This window comes from Saimiri boliviensis, chromosome 3 (assembly GCF_048565385.1).
Source record: "Saimiri boliviensis isolate mSaiBol1 chromosome 3, mSaiBol1.pri, whole genome shotgun sequence".
NCBI classification, from domain to species: Eukaryota; Metazoa; Chordata; class Mammalia; order Primates; family Cebidae; genus Saimiri; species Saimiri boliviensis.
This window is the reverse complement of record NC_133451.1, coordinates 94,782,946-94,801,834: the sequence shown is the minus strand read 5'-3', so window position 1 is coordinate 94,801,834 and position 18,889 is coordinate 94,782,946. Positions and strand designations below refer to the sequence as shown.

Below are 18,889 nucleotides of genomic sequence, written 5' to 3'. Positions count from 1 at the left end.
ATGTCTTTTCTCTACTAAATGTTGGCATCATTGTCAAATACCAATTGTACTAGTCATGGTTCTCCACAGGGACAGAACAAATAGGATATATGTATATATAAAAGTAAGTTTATTAGGGAGAATTGGCTCATGTAATTAAAAGGCAAAGTCCCATAATAGACTGTCTGCAAGCTGGGGAAAGAAAAGCTGGTAATGGCTCACTCCAAGTCCAAATTCCTCAAGACCAGGAAAGCCAACAGCACAGCCTTTAGTCTGCTGCTGAAGGCCCGAGAGCCTGGGGAAGCCATTGGTGCAAGTCCCAGAGTACAAAAGCTGAAGAATCTGAAGTCTGACATCCAAGAGCAGGAAGAGTGGAAGCAGGGATCCAGCATGGGAAAAAGAAGGAAGCCAGGATTCTCGGTGAGCAGTGCTATCCGATCTTCTTCCACCTGCTCTGTTCTAACTGGATGGCAACCCACTGGATGTTGCACACCCACACTGAGGGTGGGGCTTCTTCTCCTAGTCCACCACCTCAAATGTCAATCTCCTCTGGCAACGCCGTCACAAACACACCCAGAAACAGCACATTATCAACCATCTAGGCATCCCTTAATCCAATCAAGTTGACACCTAATATTAACCATCACATCAATTTACCCTATATTTGTAAGCCTATTTTTGGAACACTTACTTTGTTCTCTTGAGCTATATAATTATCCTTAAGTGAACACCTCATTATTTTGATATCTGAAGCCTTATGGTAAATGAAATTAGGTAGTATAAGTTCTATCTTTGTTTTCCTTTTAAAATATCATATTATTTTGGCTATTCCACGTTATTTGCTTTTCTACATTAATTATAGATTTAGCTTTCAAACTCTGTCCGTTCAGAAGCTGCTACTTTCTTGATGAGGATTACTTTGAATCTGTAGATAAATTTTGGGTAATTGATCTATTAACCATATTGAATCTCCTGACCATTAACATGATTATATCTCTATTATTTTAGGTCTTTCTTAACTTTTCTCAGTGTTATTTTATAGTTTTTATTATTCTATGGGTGTTTTCTAAAGGCTATATTGTCTCGTGCCCATTTGAATACGTATCTAATATTACTCTCCACTTACAGTCAATATTTTCCAAAGAAAAACCAGTTTCTCTAATTCTTTTCAATATTGTGATTTTTGTTTGTTTTTTTGGTCCATGGGAAGGAGGTTAGTACCCCTATGGGCAGGGGATGGTGATGAGAAAAGGCATGATGTAGAAGATATGTTGAAAATAGGGTTAATAAGATTTAGTGATGGATAGGGTCTATACATAAGCATAGAATAAAGATTTTGTCCTAAGGAACTGTTCAGTTGTTGAAACTATTTACTGAGATGGATGTCAGGCTTGTGTTACAGATAAACTTTTCTAGCTATTTTAAAAGTGAACTGATTTGAAATGAGTAAGTGGGTGCTTGTGGGCTCCAGGCTAAGCTCTGGGGATTGATTCTTTTGAACTCTCCTGTGCTATAGCAGGAATTAGAGAAGCCACTGTCCCTATTGCTGGCTCTGGTTTCAGGATTGCTCCCCCTTAGCTTGATCTGAATGTCAGAAAATTTGTGCTGTAACTGTGAACTCTAGGAACATACTGTGCCTGCTAGATTTGCACCAACAAAACGTGAGAACTCTGCCATGACCTTTTCCCCTAGTTAACTCAGTTTTCAGTTCATGACTTGTGCAAGGATTACTGAGTGTCACAACTTAAACCACTCCCAGAACCCTATCTCAAGGCAGTCTGGGAAATGCAGCTTTTAGCTTACCAGCTTTTGTACTATAAGCTTACATATTACATTGTCTTCAAAAGAGATTTAGCTAGTATCTTTATCTGTTTGTGTTGCTACAAAGGAATACCTGAGGCTGGTAACTTGTAAAGAAAAGGGCTTTATTTGGCTCATGGTTCTGCAGGCTGTACAGAAAGCATGGCACCAACATCTGCTTCTGATAAGGGTCTCAAGCTACTTCCACTCATGGTAAAAGGCAAAGTGGGGGCCAGTGTGTGGAGATCACATGGTGAGAGGAGCAGCAGAGAGAGTGGGTGAGGTGCCAGGCTGTTTTTAACAACCAGCTCTTGCAGGAACTAAAAGAGGGAGAACTTACTCATTACTGCAAGAACAGCAGGATACCATTCATGAGAGATCCAAGACCCCCATGACTCAAACATCTCCCATTAGGCCCACCTTCAACACTGAGGATCACATTTCAAAATGAGATTTGGAGAGACCAAACAAACCATATCCAAACTGGGCAGAAGCTGGGCTTCAAGTTGGAGAAGTCAGTATGCAAACAATTTGCTAAACTGCTTCACATCAAACTTGATACCAGAAAAAATCCTCACTGATACTTGAAGACAGTTTATCTACTAGCACAGTTCCTGGAAATAAAATGCCATTTAATTTTTTGAGTATAATCCCATACTCCAACTACCTAGTCATTGCAGAGAGTGCTTCTGGATCAAGAAAATGAGATTAGTGTGGAGTTCCAGTTGATACTGACTCATTTACTAAGCTTAGTGAAATTTAACTCACCCAGGGCAAATGTCAAGGCCATTTCATTTGAGAAGCTTTTTGAAAGGCTTTTTGAGGTGAGGGAATTGTATTTTTTCAAAAGTGAGCTGTTTATTAATCTAAATCTGTCAATACAGTGGATTGTATGAATTGCTCTTAGAACATGCCCGTTTCTTATTTCTTGCTAAACTTATAAGAAATTTTTCAATATTCACACCTTTCAAAATTACTGCTTTTTAAATGGACAATAGATACTTTCTGTATTCTTTTAAATCTTTCAGGTCTGCCATGATCCATGTGTTTGTGTTTCAGAAAGTTATTTTTTTTTCTTTCAGTCCTGTTTTCCTCACAGAAGCAGCACCATCCATCTCATAGAACAATTCCAAGAACTAAGTGAGATGTTATGTGAACAATGTGCACAGTAAAATTTTTTTTCTATTCCTTGATCTCTCTCTTGCTTTCCCTCTTCTCCTGACTCCTTCTATAAATTTCAATCAAGCTTTTCCTTTATCTGCTAGTGCTGTCTTTCCTGCTTTAGAATCAGGCAGCATCTTTTCTCCTTTCTTAAAAGCTAGAGAAGGTGACCTGCTCCCTAATATCTAATTTAAGATGCTGATCTGCAAAGAAACCCTGAAAAAGCAATTTCAATTTCTTATGCTGAGTTTCAGAGGTTGGTTGCATGCCTATTTTTGTTAATTTGTAAAAGGAGGTAAGACTCTGAACAGATTGAGAATTAGAGGTTCTGTAGGCTTTAAAAAAGAAAAAAAAAACCTCTCATTTTTGCTAGGGGAGTTAAAAGCTGATTTTAAAACTTAAAATAAGCCTCATATTTCTGTTCCTTTGGGGCTCATTCTGCATCTTCTGATGACCAATATGTGCAGTCTTAAAGTGTGTGCCACATTTATCTCGGCCTTTGCGTTCTCTTTTCACAGCTGTCAGTGGCACTGTGTGTGGGCTGATCTGTGGGCAAGATGCTCTCGGGTAGGCACTGTCTGTGCCCTTAAATGCAGGTGGCACTCAGGGGATGAAGTAGGAACTTGCTTTTTCTCTCGCCTCCCACCCTACCCTCTAATGAAAATTCATTCTCAGTATCTACAACATCATGGGAAGGTTAGTTATACTATGCCTCCATTCTCTCCCTTTACAAAGAAAATAAACATTTATATGGAGGTGATGCAAGTAGTTAATTTATAGTCATGAACCATACAGGAAAGGAAGCTTGATGAAATACACAAACCTGGGGTGAATTGAAGCTTGAAAAATCATTGCTAAAGAAGAATGGATTTGCCTCTGAAATTTCCAAGTGCAAATTCACAATCCTGCGTGTGTTCTAATGCAGACTTTATTGGACAGTTGTTTCTATGGTTTGCATTTCCCCATCAAAACGCACATTTGGAACTTAATTGCCATTGTAACATTGTTGAAAACTGGGACATGTTAGAGCTGATTAGGTCATGAGGGTTCCACCTTCACGAATGTATTTATGTCATTTTGGAGGGACTGCGTTAGCTACAGTAAGAGTAAGCTTTTGATTTTTATGTTGTTCTCTCCACAGCTGACATTCACTTAGATTTTCAGCATTGTTTTGTCTCCCAGGAAGATGAGCCAGAAATGCATTGATTTACGTATTTGTTGGCAACAGTTCAGGTCCTCCAGGGAGTGGACACTGTGATGGACTTAGAAGTGAAAGAGACCTATTGGAGGAACCATGTATGAATGACAAAGGGTAGGGGGAGCAGGGGTGGGCAAGGAGAGGCTTTACATTGAGTGCATGTCTTGACACCTGTGGAAAGAGAGGGAGACAGAAGACTGATAGGTTGGAAGAGCTGAACACTGCAGTGTTCCTTGAGAAAGACTTGGTGGAGGTAATGGGATGCTCAAAGCAAAGGCTGTCTGTTGAAGGAATCTTGCATTGGGCAGAGACATGGCCTGGCTCCAGTACCCACTCTGCTCAGGTGTTGGTTGAGAGAAGTCCGGAAACAGTGTTGAAGTGGATCTCAAAGATAGCGGATCTGGAACCATTGGCTCACCACACTCTGTGTAGCAGGTCCTCTCTTGGCCAATCTGAGCAGTGCACATCTTTGGCTACCACACTATTATTGTGTGTTGACCACTGTGTTAGTTAAGCTGCTGTAACAAAAACTGGGTAGTTTATAAAAATAGAAGTCCATTTCTCATAGCTGTGTAGGCTGAGAAGTCCAAGATCAAGGCTGATTCAGTGTCTGGTGAGGTCCTACTTTCTGGCTCCTAGACATTTCCTGTTTGCTGTGTCCTCACCTGATGGAAGGGGCAAGGCTTTTATAAGGCACTGATCCCATTCATGAGGGCTCTCCCCTCATGACCTAATCACCTCCCCAAAACCTAACCTCCGAAATCATCACCTTGGGGGTTAGGATTGTAACATATACGTTTGGGGAAGATTCAAATATTCAGACCATAGCAACCACTATTTGAATTCTGGAAACTTTATCCCTTCTTAAGCATTTTTTTTTGCAGTAGTCTTTATGTTCCTATATCAAGGCCTGGAAGTTTTAGAAAATATTTCTTAAATCCCATCCATTCATTGCTCTGTAATTGGTGTCTATACTCAGATCATTCAGTTCATTTGGGCTGCCTGTTTCCGTGAGATGTGGGACTTAAAGAAATTTGTCTGAGAGTCGTGACTGATCTCTGTTCTGCGGCTGAGCCTGTGCAAAATATGTACTGTTTCTGATACTTTTTGCCAGTGTATTTCTTAAACATCTTCCTCAAAGTATGTCACACATTGTTTACCAAGCAAGTCTATCCTTTTCCCTAAGATAAAGGGAAGTTGTTAGGAAGTGCATCCTCTACCTTTAGCCTATTTGGGAGGATGCGTGCTGGGGCAAGCAGGGAATATTGGCTGTGAGTGGAAGGAAGATTGACAGTTGTTCTGTCCACAAGCCCAGTCACCTCCCCAAGATAATGACAGCAGCATTACAATTCTAATATAATCCCATCGAGAGGAAGAGTCTAAAACCTTACAGATATAGCTCTAAATCCAAGCACCACATTGGGCCTACACATCTGATGTGGATGCTCAGCCTGAAGATATCTATAGCATTTCACCAGCTTCTAAAACACAGTCAATCAGTAGGCCCAGAGAGCAAGGCAGAAACAAGTTGCCCTGGAGTAACTCTGGGGCTTTGCTTACTTCTTTCTCCAAGGACTCATCAGAACAGAATATTTTAACTCTGAGGGGGAAGAACTGTGAAGAAGCTTTAGGAAGGCAGTTGTTAACATTGACATGACACGTTTCTGGATTAAAAATAAAAAGATACGTATTTCGGGTAGTTTGAAGAAAAGGAATTAGAGAAACTAACTTTGGTGTGACTGCTTTGAAGAAGCTCCCCCCAGCCCAGTGTTTAGAGTTTTGTCTCATATCCCTTCCATCCTTTATCCCAGAATCAAATCTGATTGTGCTTATTTGTGTGGACCATTTGCTAAGTGTTTTCTCTAAATGACTTGACCATTCCCTTCTGCAAAGATAAGAATGCTTTCCAAAGATGAAAATGCTTGGGTTAAAATAAAATACTGTGAGCCTCAGAATGACTAGTGTCCTTACAATTGGTATTAGAAAGAGTATCACTAATAAAAAATACTGATTCCAAAATGCCATTTCAGAAAGGAGAATCAGCGTTTCAGAAAGCAAAATCAGAAAATTAGTTGCTGCCACTACTTGTTTTTATCCATCTTATTCCTAAATTAGGTAATCACTAAGTCTGTTAGGCAGGAATCATACTATCTGTTCTTGCTACTGCAGCAGGAAAACTACTTGTCAAAGAATTGTGTCAGCTTGCTGCTCAGGGCAAATGTTTACTGTTGTAATAATTCCGTCAAGAGCAAATTTGGGGCTGGACAGTACATTCACTGAAAAATTGTTGCTGCTTGATCCTGGGCTGTGAGTATGGCTCCGTGTGCTAAGGTTTACTCAAACATTCGGCTAATAGTAAGAAACCTGATGTAGTATTATTTTCATCAGCAGTAGCACTTGAGACTTCATGTTCTGATTATGATACCAGGCAGCCACTTAGCCTACTTCTTAGTTGCCCGTTTGGCATTAAAAATACACTACTTCTATTATTTAACAAGGGAGATTATTTAGTGGAAAAGTTCGAGTATTTCTGGCACTCAGTAGCTTTGACACCAGAAGTATTACAATTGTATCAATTGTTTAATAGATCTAGGTAAACCAGAGATTTATTTGAAATTATATTCCCTAATAGCGTTAAAGAAACTATAATGCTTCAGAAACTAAGTTGATTCTTTGCTCTTGCATATACAAAAGTAGGTCTTGTTACTTTCTTACCAAATTTTTAAATTGAGGCCATATTTTTTCTATTTAGTTTGCTATTCTCCTTTTGGCACTTTGGGGGAATAGTACATATTTAAAGACTGGTATTTTGGAACTGTGCAAACCACATAAGTGTTTTTGCTAGGAGAAGTTATTTCTGTTAGTTGCTTTCTTTCCTTGCAAGTTGACTGTAAATGTCATGAAGTTTATGCCCTATATAAATTGCTTTAATTATGTTGGGTTTATGTAACTTCTTCATGTTTGTATAGGTTAAATGTATGCATAATTTTTTCCTATAAACTCTAGAAGCTTGTTGAAAGTCAAAGTAAATAAATACAACCACATTTAAATGAAAGTGCTTATTCCTACTGGTCTTACTTAAGTCTAGATCACCAAGATCATTGTTTTTGAATCATGATATTTGATTTTGGTAATTAAGTGGGAAGAACAGGCCAGTATCCCCGTCAAAGCAATCCCAGATGGCAAGTGTAATTCTTAGACTTCCAGTTTACCAACATAAGAATACTTCCTACCCTCTCCTCTGTCCTACAGAAACAAACATTGCCCAGATGCCGTGATAAATGTGTGGGATTCATCCTATATTCTTGCAGAAACATTTGTCATGGCCAACTCTAATTTAAGACCAAGAAATACTTTCAGCTGTTTCTATCCAGTTGCTAAATCAAATGTACCAGAAAGAAATTTGAGGAATTTTGAAATGACTGAAAAGCTAATATATAACCAAGGTTCCGGTAGAAAATAAAAATGCCAGCACAATACCTGTAACACACATTTTGGTTCGCCCACTATTCTGTAGTCAAATATGACTGTTGAATAAAATGTAACAAAACATTAAGGCAGTTAAAAAATCTAATGTTCACTGTACTGATTTCTGTCTGATCAACTGATAAGACAGTTGCATAGAGTATCTAAGCACTTTCTGAATAGTCTCTCTCTCTCTCTCTCTCTTTTTTTTTTTTTTTTTTTTTTTTTGGAGACAGAGTCTTGTTCTCTTTTCCCGGCTGGAGTGCAATGATGTGATCTTGACTCACTGCAATCTCTGCCTCTAAGGTTCAAGTGATTCTCTTGCCTCAACCTCCTGAGTAGTTGGGACTACAGGTGTTCACCACCTTGCCCAGCCAATTTTTGTATTTTTAGTAGAGACAGGGTTTCTACTGTACATGTTGGCCAGGATGGTCTCCATCTCTTGACCTTGTGATCTACCTGCCTCAGACTCCTAACGTGCTGGGATTACAGGTGTAAGCCACTGCATCTGGCTTGGACAGTCTCCTTTTGATGGATACTCAATGTCCTTTCTGTTTTATTTTTCTTCCACTTTACCTGTCTTAATTATTCACAGTATATTGAATATAAATATAAAAGAAATGTCATAATCTCCTTTCCTTATTTATGTACATTTCAGGTTTCTAATAATGTTGTGGTGAAACTTCCTAAAAATCTTATGCTACTATATGATATCTAATTCTTAGTTTGACAGGACTAGATTTATCTTGGTAAACATTTATAAGTATTCAGAAGGTGGCCTGGTTGATGATAGCAGGGACATTAGGTTCATGAGTAGATAACAAAATAAGTGAAGTATTGAGGAGATGAGAATTAATTGGAAAATAAATAACTTCTTAGGACAATCCCACCCTAAACCATACTTTCTGTTCATTTGCATGCTTAAATGTACTAACTGAGTTCTTATTTTTATGTCTCCTTTATGTAAAACCTTGGTTTGGGTGGGTGAAAAAAATGTTATGATCTAGGAAAGGATTTCTGTGTTACAGATATATAATGAGTTTCTTAAGCAAATAATATGACTAATGGTTTATAATTGTCTTTAGCAATAGTTTAGGTATTTCCTAGGGCTGCCGTAACAAAGTGGCTTAAAACAACAGAACTTTGTCTTTCACAGTTCTGGGGGCCAGAAGTGCGAGGTGTTTCTAGGGTCATGCTGCTTTTGGACCCTATTGGAAGGATCCTTTCTTAGTTCCTACCTTCTGGTGGTTTGTTAGCAATTCTTATGTATTAATTCGTTTTCATGCTGCTGATAAAGTCACACCTGAGACTGGGCAATTTCCGAAAGAAAGATGTTTAATGGACTCACAGTTCCATGTGGCTGGGGAGGCCTCACAATCATGATGTAAGGTAAAAGGCACATCTCACATGGCAGCAGACAGGAGAAGAAAACTTGTGCAAGGAAACTCCCCTTTATAAAACTGTCAAATCTCATGAGACTTACTCATTATCATGAAAACCTCACCCCCATGATTCACTTACCTCCCAGGGGTCCCTCCTGTGACATTTGGGAATTGTGGGAGCTGCAGTTCAAGATGAAATTTGGATGGGGACACCGCTAAACCATATCAACTTGGCTTTTGGCTTACGCAGCACTTCAGTGGCACTCTTTCCTCTACCTCTGGATTTCACACGGCATTCTCCTCCCTGTGTTCTCCTCTCTCTTCCTCCTGTAAGGACACCAGTCATATTGGATTCAGAGCTGATTCTACTCCAGTGTGACCTCATCTTATGTTGGTTATGTCTACAGAGACTTTATTTCCAAAAATAAGGTTATATTCACAGCTAGTGGAGATTAGAACTTCGGTTGTCTTTTGTAGGAGACACAATTCAACCCATAACATGTAAGTTTTGATTTCTCCAGTCCAGGGTATTGGATGTAAGAACAGAAACAACCCTGGCCTTCTTAGCCAAAGGAAATTTGTCATGAGGATATTTGGAATTGACATAATAGATGAGATTCTGGAGGATGGAATGAGAAGATGAGATAAGAACAAGAGATGCTTTGGGGGATGGGCAGGCAAAATTGACTTCCATTCTGCTTCTGCCCCATGATTAACCCACTCTCAACCGTTGAATCAGCATTTCAGGGTGAGTGTCTCTTTGGCTGAGTTTAGGAATCTGGATGTACTCAAGGGTGGGTGGAAGAATCTGCCACCCTTAGCCTACACAGTGTAAGTCAGTCAGCTGGAATTGCTTTCTTGTCAAAATTATTCATCAATGACAAATCAATCAAAATCATGATGGCAATGCCAATAGGAAAAGGAAAAAGGGATTCAGACAGTGGGTGGCCATATATGACAAATGTCTGCTGCAGGAAGATAATGTCTATGGCACCAAACTAAAATCACCAATTTCTTTGGATGTTAAGAATATTCTCAAATTTACAAATAAGTTAGATTGGACTTTGCCATCTTCTTAGTTACCCACTGATCACCAGAACTGGAAGGCATATCAGTAACAAAGACTTAACATTTTGAATCTGTTTCTATATCGATAAAGCCATTTATCTAAGATTATTGTGAAGATATTATATATATATATATATATATATATATACACACATACATACATACATACATAGAGAGAGAGAGAGAGAGAGAGAGAGAGAGAGAGAGTAGCTTTCACAGTGACTATGCAAAAAAAGAAAGAAGACAACCTCTAAGTGATTGCTATTAGTTGTTTCAAAGCAGGATGGTATTTCACTTTTGCAAAGATAATTTTGTGTATTTCTCAAAAAAATAATTAAAACTTTCTAAAATGAATGACAGAGAAAATTTGGTATCAAAATATAAGATTTAGGTAATTAACAAATTACCTCAGCCATAAATGAATGGTAGATTATTTCTGTAGAATGTTTTATTTTAGATAGGAATGAAGGTTCTTGTGTCCACCAGAAAATCTAGATAGCTCAGATAATTGGCTGAAACAAAAAGTGGAGCAAATGATTGTTTTTTAGAAAAGGAGTTCTAAAACTCCAAAGTTTCAGCCTACCTCCCAACTATTTTGTATGCAGGTAAGAGGCTTGTCCAAAAGACAGTGTGAACAGTATTCTCTAGAAGTTCCAAACTTTAGGTTTTATTTCAAATTGCTTTTCTTTTTTCCATGTTTCTTTCTTTTAATGGAAAAGTGCAATAATGAAGAATTTAAAAATTAAAAATTTACATAGTTTTATTACCTCACCTAATTATTATTTCTTTGTTTTTCCAATTGATGTTACCATTACTATATATTTCTACTAGTCATTAAAATGCTCACTATATAATGTATTATATTTCACATGTTGTATTATAAACACTTTCTACATAGACCTCATAATAACAAGGTGACACTGAATACTCCATTTCCTCACTCTTTAAACTTTTCTGGTTTTTCTTTTTCTAGTATTTATCATTGCCTGGCATTGTAGTATATACTAAAGTCTTTAATGGCTATTTCTCTCAGTAGAACAAATTCAATATAGAAAGTCAAATAAAGTGCCTAGCATATAGTGAGCACTCAAAAAACATTTGTTGAATAAATGGATTAATAAATGGCTAAAGCCCTGTTATTAGGGTTTTGCTCTTCTGCTATTACACTTAATGCACTTATGAACATCTTATGGCATATAGGTTTTTATTTGTTTTGAATTTTTTCTTTATGATTATACTGATAAAGATAATATATATTTTTGTTCACTCTTTTATTTAGCCATTGATTTACTCATTTATTCCTTGATTTACCACGTATTTAAGTGCCTGTATTGGCCATTTTTCTATGTCTGGAGATAAAGTTGTTAAAAAGGTGAATGAAGTTCTTGTCTTTATTGAGTTTTTATTCTAGTGAGGGAGACATACAAGAAATAGACCAAACGATTAATTTTGTTTGATGTAAAACAATGTAAGTAGCCATCTTTTTAAAAATTACACCTTAAGTTTTGGGATACATGTGCAGAACGTGTGAGTTTTCTACCTAGGTATATACCTGCCATGATGGTTTGTGAAGGATATGAACAGACACTTCTCAAAAGAAAACATTTATGTGGCCAATAAACATATGAAGAAAAAGCTCATCATCGCAATTAAATTTATAATACATATCAGATAGTAGTAGGTGCTATGGAGACAAATTAGAAGGGGAGAGAAAGGTACACTATTTTAGATAGGGATGTCAGGGGAGGCCTTTTGGAGAAGATAACTTTTGGGAGAATTTTTAAATGAAGTAAGGAGTTGAGGCATCTGAATAGATGAAGTAGACAGAGCAGCAAGGGCAAAAGTATGTTGCAGTAAATATTTTCTGTATATTGCCATATTATGTCCCAATGAAACGGTATCTTACCCATTTTATTTGCACTTGTTTGAAATTTTCATTTTTCCCCTGATTTATTAAATGCAAATTCTCTCTTAGGTTAGCTTTAATTGCATCACAAATGAAGATAGACATTTGTGTCATATACTTATTCACTTCTTATATTTCTTCTTAAAGAAACATTGTTTCCTGTCCTTTGGGAATTTACCACTGTAATCTTGATTTTTTTTCTTATAAATTTGAATGTGATCCTTATATATTAGAGATGCAAATATGTCTCTCAATGTGCCATTATCATTTTGTGTTTGCTACTTTTTATTATTTAGCTTTTCTTTGTGGTTTTAATGGATCAACTAACATCAAGAAGTGTCTGTGTTTGATTGTATTAAGACTTGAATTTTCACCCCCTCAACCCCCGTATCCACATCATTTGCCATGTGCTTTTTTATTTTCTCCCACACTGACTATGGGGAAGAGTCAGTGTGAGAGAGAATAAAATGTGACTTATTTCGGGTGGTGACATGTCCAAAATCAATATGACAACTATAGAGGCTGGGAAATTACTTGTGCAATTGCTGTGTCTCTCTTGTTCTCTGTGGCTGCCAAGAGTCTCTGCCTGGGTCCCATTGATGGTGGAAGGGAGATACATTGTGCAGAGCCCGGTTGTAAAGTCCCAGCCCAGGCCATCCTAGATCAGCATGGCCAGCTGACTGCCAGCAACATCAGTAAAATAGTGCCCTTTCCCCTACAGACAGCAGCCCACGGTACTCAGTGACAGTCAGGTAATTAGTTGCATTTCAAGAAGAGCTTTATTCCAGCTGTCTACCTTTTCTTCACCAAACCTGTAATGGATCCCTTGTCTTAAGAAAAACTTGGTATTTAGTGCTGAAGTAAATAAAATGGATTAGAAGACTATATTAAATTTCTTGAATGGATCACCACACTCCAATAAAGATTCTGCTTGAAGTACTTAGTGACAGGAGTGTTTTTCTGCTCAGCCTCATGGTCTAGGAAGGAAGTAACAAAGATTTCAGCAAATGATATTGTGACTTAAACTAATTGGGGCCACCCATTAGTGTTCAATTCACCAATTTTATTCCTTGGCAGATCCACTACATTTTAAAACTGAGAATGTTTTAATCCAGGCACAGACTTGATAAATGTTTCATTTGGCATCAGGTTTTCTAAAATTTATTTTACAGCAATCTGGACCCTCAAAGCATGGTTTAAGTCAGATTATAAGGTTATTAACAATGGGAGTCTAAACATATTTTAAAAGGAGAAATTGTATTCATCACAGTATAAAATTTTTATGTCAAGAACAAACAAAAAAGAACCAATCAATGAATAATTTAATGATGATGCCTTGATTACAGATGTAAGTAAAATTCTTCCTGAATTTGTGATTTACTATTTTTATATTTTTATGAAAAGTGAGTTTAATGATGATCATTTGATTTGATGAAATATCCTCAGAGAAATGACTTAAAGAGAATCTAGATTTCACAACTAGGTAGTCAATGAATAGTTTTAGTTCTACCTGTGGTAATACAGTAGTAGCATTTAAATTTTCCACTTAAGCTGGAAGCTATGACACACTTGATTATGTAAAGTTCAAGAGGATTTAGAATAATTTGATGAATATTATCTTAGAGTGATATGAAATTTCAACTTAGGAGAAATAAGTTATTTATTTTATGAATCAGGTAACCCAGAAGATAACCTAATAACATTTATTCATTTAACAAATATCAAGTAAGCACCTATTTTGGTGAGAGTGCCTGAAATAAGAATTGAGTTGCAGGGTAAATAGATTAGAAATTTTAGATAACAAAAATGTTATCAGATAAAATTCTAATCAGTGAAAACTGAGTTAAATTTAGAATAGTGGCATGACTCAGTATGCCAGTTAGAGTTCCATCAAGGAAACAGAAACCACTGTAGTTAATTAAAATTGAACTTCATAAAGAGAATTAAGAGTTTATGAAACATTTTAAAGACCTAGAGGAGTTGGCTGAGGTTAATACTACTAGCTAAGATCCAGGAAGCTGCTGGGCCCCTTGCCACCATCAATGCCACTACAACTTTCTTAAACCCATGAAGCTGATGACTGGATCCTCAAATGTGTATTTCATTGGCTACAGGAACCAACATGGGTCTGACTTAGCTAGCTACAGTGGCAGTGTTGAGGGGCTCCCTGTATCACCTCCATTTCTCCCATATCTCCATAAGACTATCTCACGGGTAGGATGTATACCATATTGAGCCCTTACCTGCTGGAGAGCCTGAAAAATGTTAGCCTTCTGTCCCCTTTAATACAAGGAGCTTCACAGAAGGGGATGGAAATGGATTCTGAGTCCACATCCAGAAGACAGTCTATTTTGGAGGCTCATGATAGCCTCTGTCTGTTTTTAGAGAGATGAACAAAAATATCAGAAAAACTTCCTCCAAATACACCACATCCACAGGTTATTTCATAAATGGCCAAAGCTTAACTTTTCTTAGAATATAGTCTAAGATTAATTTTGAAATAACAATTTTAGCATCTGTGTTTAGTACAAAGATATATATTAGCACCTCAATTGTAATGTCACTGATAATATCGAATCCAGATTAACCGAATTGTTGGTTGTATTTTAAGATAAGAAGTGACTAATGGTGATGATGTTGAAATAATCAGTGTTGACTGTGCATTAGCCATGTTTCAGATATTTCATCAGCATTACTTGTTCCATCTTCACAACTGCTTAGTGAAGTTGCACTATTATTAGCTCCAGTTTACTCATGAGGAAATGGAGAATCAGATTAATTGACTTGGCCAATGTCATACAACTCACCCAAACTTACTTTCCTTTATTCTCTATCATAGTAAATGATGTCATCATCTACCAAATTGATCAAGTCAAGAAATTCAGCCATTATTCATACTCTTCTTTCTTACTCAATGCATCAAACACATAAGCATGTCCTGTTGACTGTATTACCAAAATATGTTTAAAATATACTTCTATCACTTCTTGTATCACTCTAGTCCAGACTGCCATTATATCTTGAATATCACACTTATCCCTGCTGGTCACTTGCCTTTACTCTTGACTCTATGTCTATAATCCATTCTCTCTCTCTCTTCTTTTTTTGAGATGGAGTTTTGCTCTTGTTGCCCAGGTTGGAGTGCAATGGCACTATCTTGGCTCACTGCAACCTCCGCCTCCCAGGTTCAAGTGATACTCCTGCCTCAGCCTCTCAAGTAGCTAGGATTACAGGTGTCTGCCACCAGGCCCAGCTAATTTTTTGTATCTTTAGTAGATATGGGGTTTCACCATGTTGGTCAGGCTCTCCAGTTTCTGACCTCAGGTGATCCGCCTGCCTTGACTGTGTGAGGGCAGATACTTTGACTGCCTTGTTCACTGTTTTTCTTTCCCCCAGCACCTAAAACAGTGCCTGACCTGGCACAGGGGAGTAAAAATGAGATAATTAATGACACAGAGAGAGTAGGAGATGGAGGGAGGGAGAAAGGAGAGATTCAAATCTAGATCTGCCTCCCTCCTACATTTTCATGAATGGGCTCCTGCCCAAAAAAAATGTGCTCCAAGTATTAAATAGAATTTAAAGTACCACTTTGATTATCAGGAAAGTAATCAGTGATTTAAAATTTCAGCTGATAGGCTGGGCACAGTGGCTCATGGCTGTAATCCCAGTCCTTTGGGATGCTGAGGTGGGTGGATCATCTGAGGTCAAGTGTTCAAGACCACCCTGAGCAATCTACTAAAAATACAAAAAAAATTAGCTGGGTATGGTGGTGAGCACCTGCAATCCCAGCTACTTAGGAGGCCGAGGCAGGAGAATTGGTCCAACCCAGGAGGCAGAGGTTGTAGTGAGCCGAGATCACACCATTGCATTCCAGCCTGGGCAACAAGAGCAAAATTCCATCTCAAAACAAAGCAAAGCAAAACAAAACAAAACAGAAATTCAGAAGATAAAATTTGATTTTCTGGAATTTTTGGTTGTTTTCTGGGTATCATTGCTAGTAGTGTTAGATTCCATGATGAGTCTTCATAATTTTGAGAAGAACCCCAACTTGGCAAATGTAATGCAACCTACTAAGTTCAAGAAAGTCATACAGAGAGCTGCTTATTTGAGCCATTCATTTTAGGGTTGGTGTGATGGTTAACATTGGGGGTCAACTTGACTGGTTTGAAGAATGCAAAGTATTGTTCCTGGGTGTGACTATGAGGGTGTTGCCAGAGGAGATTAACATTTGATTCAGTGGACTGGGAAAGGGAGACCCACCCTCAATATGGGTGGGCACAATCTAGTCAGCTGCCAGCACGGCCAGAATAAAAGCAGGCAGAAAAATGTGGAAAGATTAGACTGGTTTAGTCTTCTGGCTCTCTTCTTTTCCCATGCTGTATTCTTCCTGCCCTCAAACATCAGACTCCAAGTTCTTGAGCTTTGGGACTTGGACTGACTTCCTTGCTCCTCAGCTTACAGATGGCCTAATGTGGACCTTGCCTTGTGATCATGTGAGTCAATACTCCTTAATAAACTCCCCTTTATGTATACATCTATCCTGTTAGTTCTGTCCCTTTAGAGAACCCTGACTAATACAGTTTATGTTTTCAGAGACAGGGTCTTGCTCTGTCACCCAGGCTGGAGTGCAGTGGCACAATCATAATTCACTGTGGCCTCAAACTCCTAAGCTCAAGGGATCTTCTAGCCTCAGCTTCTCAAGTAGCTGAAACTACAGACATTTACCACCACATCATGCTAACTAAAAAAAAAAAAAAAAAAAAAAAAGTTATAGAGACAGAGTCTAGCTATGTTGGCCAGCTTGGTCTTGAACTCCTCACCTCAAGCAATTGTCCTGCCTCAGCCTCACAACATGCTGGGATTACAGGCATGAGCCACCTTACCTGGCCTAAAGACATTTATTTTTTGTTTCCTCTTTTCTTTTTTCTTCTCTCTCTTTTTTTTAATGCCAAAAAGAAATCTATGCTGAGCAAGTTGTGGTGTTGGAGAAAACTGCTTAGCTCAATACAAATGTAAAGGCAGATGCAGGTGGACATAAGAACCAGAAAATACTGGAGGAGATATTCAATTTTCAGTACTGAAAAATAGCACAGGATTACAGAGTATTCACACATTTCTTGGTAAACGCTATAAGAGATTGAATGAGTTGATTGATAGTATGTAAAGGGCTTTATGAATATCTCAAAGAAAGGCATCTTCTCTTAGCAGTGTTCTCGTTAACACGTAAAAATAAGATCTGCGTAGGAAGGTCCCACTGGTTACTCAGAGCTTAATTTCAGAAGTCTGTAATATAAAATTTAAGTGTTTTATAGTAAAATACGCAAAATTCTAAGGTGGCGCTCATGATTCCTGCTCCCTGGTATTTATCCCCTGATACTTTCCCCCTTGGGTGTGTGTGGGACCTTTGACTTGCTTCTGGATGACAGAGTATCTAGGGATTTTTCAGATGTAATTAAGGTTCCAAATTAGTTGAGTCTAGAATAATAAAAAAGGCATTTAACTGTGGCCAGGCCTGGGCCTCCTCTTACGAGTTGGATGAAGTAAGCAGCCATATTGAGGAGCCCACATGGGTGGGAGGTCATTCCACAAGGTCTTTGGGACCTGAGGATGGTTTCAAAAACCTGAAACACTCAGTCGTATGGCCACAAAAAATGAATTCCGCCAACAACCTGAATGAGCTTGACAGACAGTATTTTCCCAGTTGAGCCTGCAGATGAAAATTCAGCCTGGTCAATACCTTGATTGCAGCCTGTGAAACCCTGGGCAGAGGATCTGGGTAAGTCATTCCTAGACACATGATCCATGGTACTTTGAGATAATAAATGTGTTACTTGGAGCTCCTAACTTTGTGACAATTTTTTATCCAGCATAGAAAACTAATATGCATAGCTTCAAAATTAAGAGCAAATGTGAGGCCTTGTACTTGGACAATTGATTCTCATTTGGTTTGCTACATCCTCTCCACTTTGTTTTGCCCAGTGTAGCTGGAGTGTTCATTTTTTTAAAATGCAAATATGACATCTGCTTTTCTTAAAATTCATTTATGATTTCCAGAGAAAATAGAAACTTCAGTATTGCCCTGAATAGTTTGTCCTTATACTCCATGTTTCCCTTTGCTGTCTGTGCTCTAGTCATAATGGTCTAATTTAGATTCTTAGATGCTGTTTATTTTCTTCTGCCACAAGGACTTTGCACTTGCTGTTTCCTCTGCTGCAACATTCTTTTCTATGCTTTTCCTCACTTGATTATCATTTATTCTTCTCATTCTTTCTTCATATCTCATCACCATTGTCTTTTCCTCAGGAGACTAGTACCCTGAATTTACTAACTAGGTCATTCCCCAATTCTATAACTCCCATAGCATCATGTACTCTTCTTTATGCCTATTGATACAACTAAAATGTTCCATTCATTATTGTGCCTGTTGTTTCTGATATTCCCATGAAAGCAAGCAACTGTTTCTGTTTTGGTTTGCCATTTTATTCCTGTACCACTAGTAGCTAGTATATTGCTCTGCAAAGATTAATAAAATATTCAAATAATTATAGTAATAAATAGCATTCACTGAGAACCATATCAACTGACTTTAATCACATAAATATCTTTAAGGAAGTTGGAGGTTAATATACTATTAATATTTGCAGATTAGAAATTGAAATAGAAAGAGAATAAGTCAATTTTCCAAGGCACACAACCAGTAAGTATTAGAGTTGGGATTTGAGTTCAGGCATTTGCAGCTTACATTATTATTTAAATATGTTACCTGAGGATTTGCCAGTACTTCCCAAACCCATGTGATCATAGAATCCCATTTTAATGCAATACCTGCCACCTGCCATGTCCATGAATTTCTTGGAACACAACTTGGGAGATATTGCTAGAGTACCTTACCAGTCCTGCATTTTCCCACTTGTGGCTTCTGATGTTTAT

The 18,889-nt window shown here is 37.9% G+C and overlaps 1 long non-coding RNA gene across 2 annotated transcripts in view; it reads left to right on the top strand.

Moving 5' to 3' along the window:
• Positions 1–18,889, top strand: part of LOC141584024 (uncharacterized) — a 194,214-nt gene that overhangs the window by 38,228 nt on the left and 137,097 nt on the right. The gene's annotated exons all lie outside the window — the stretch shown is intronic.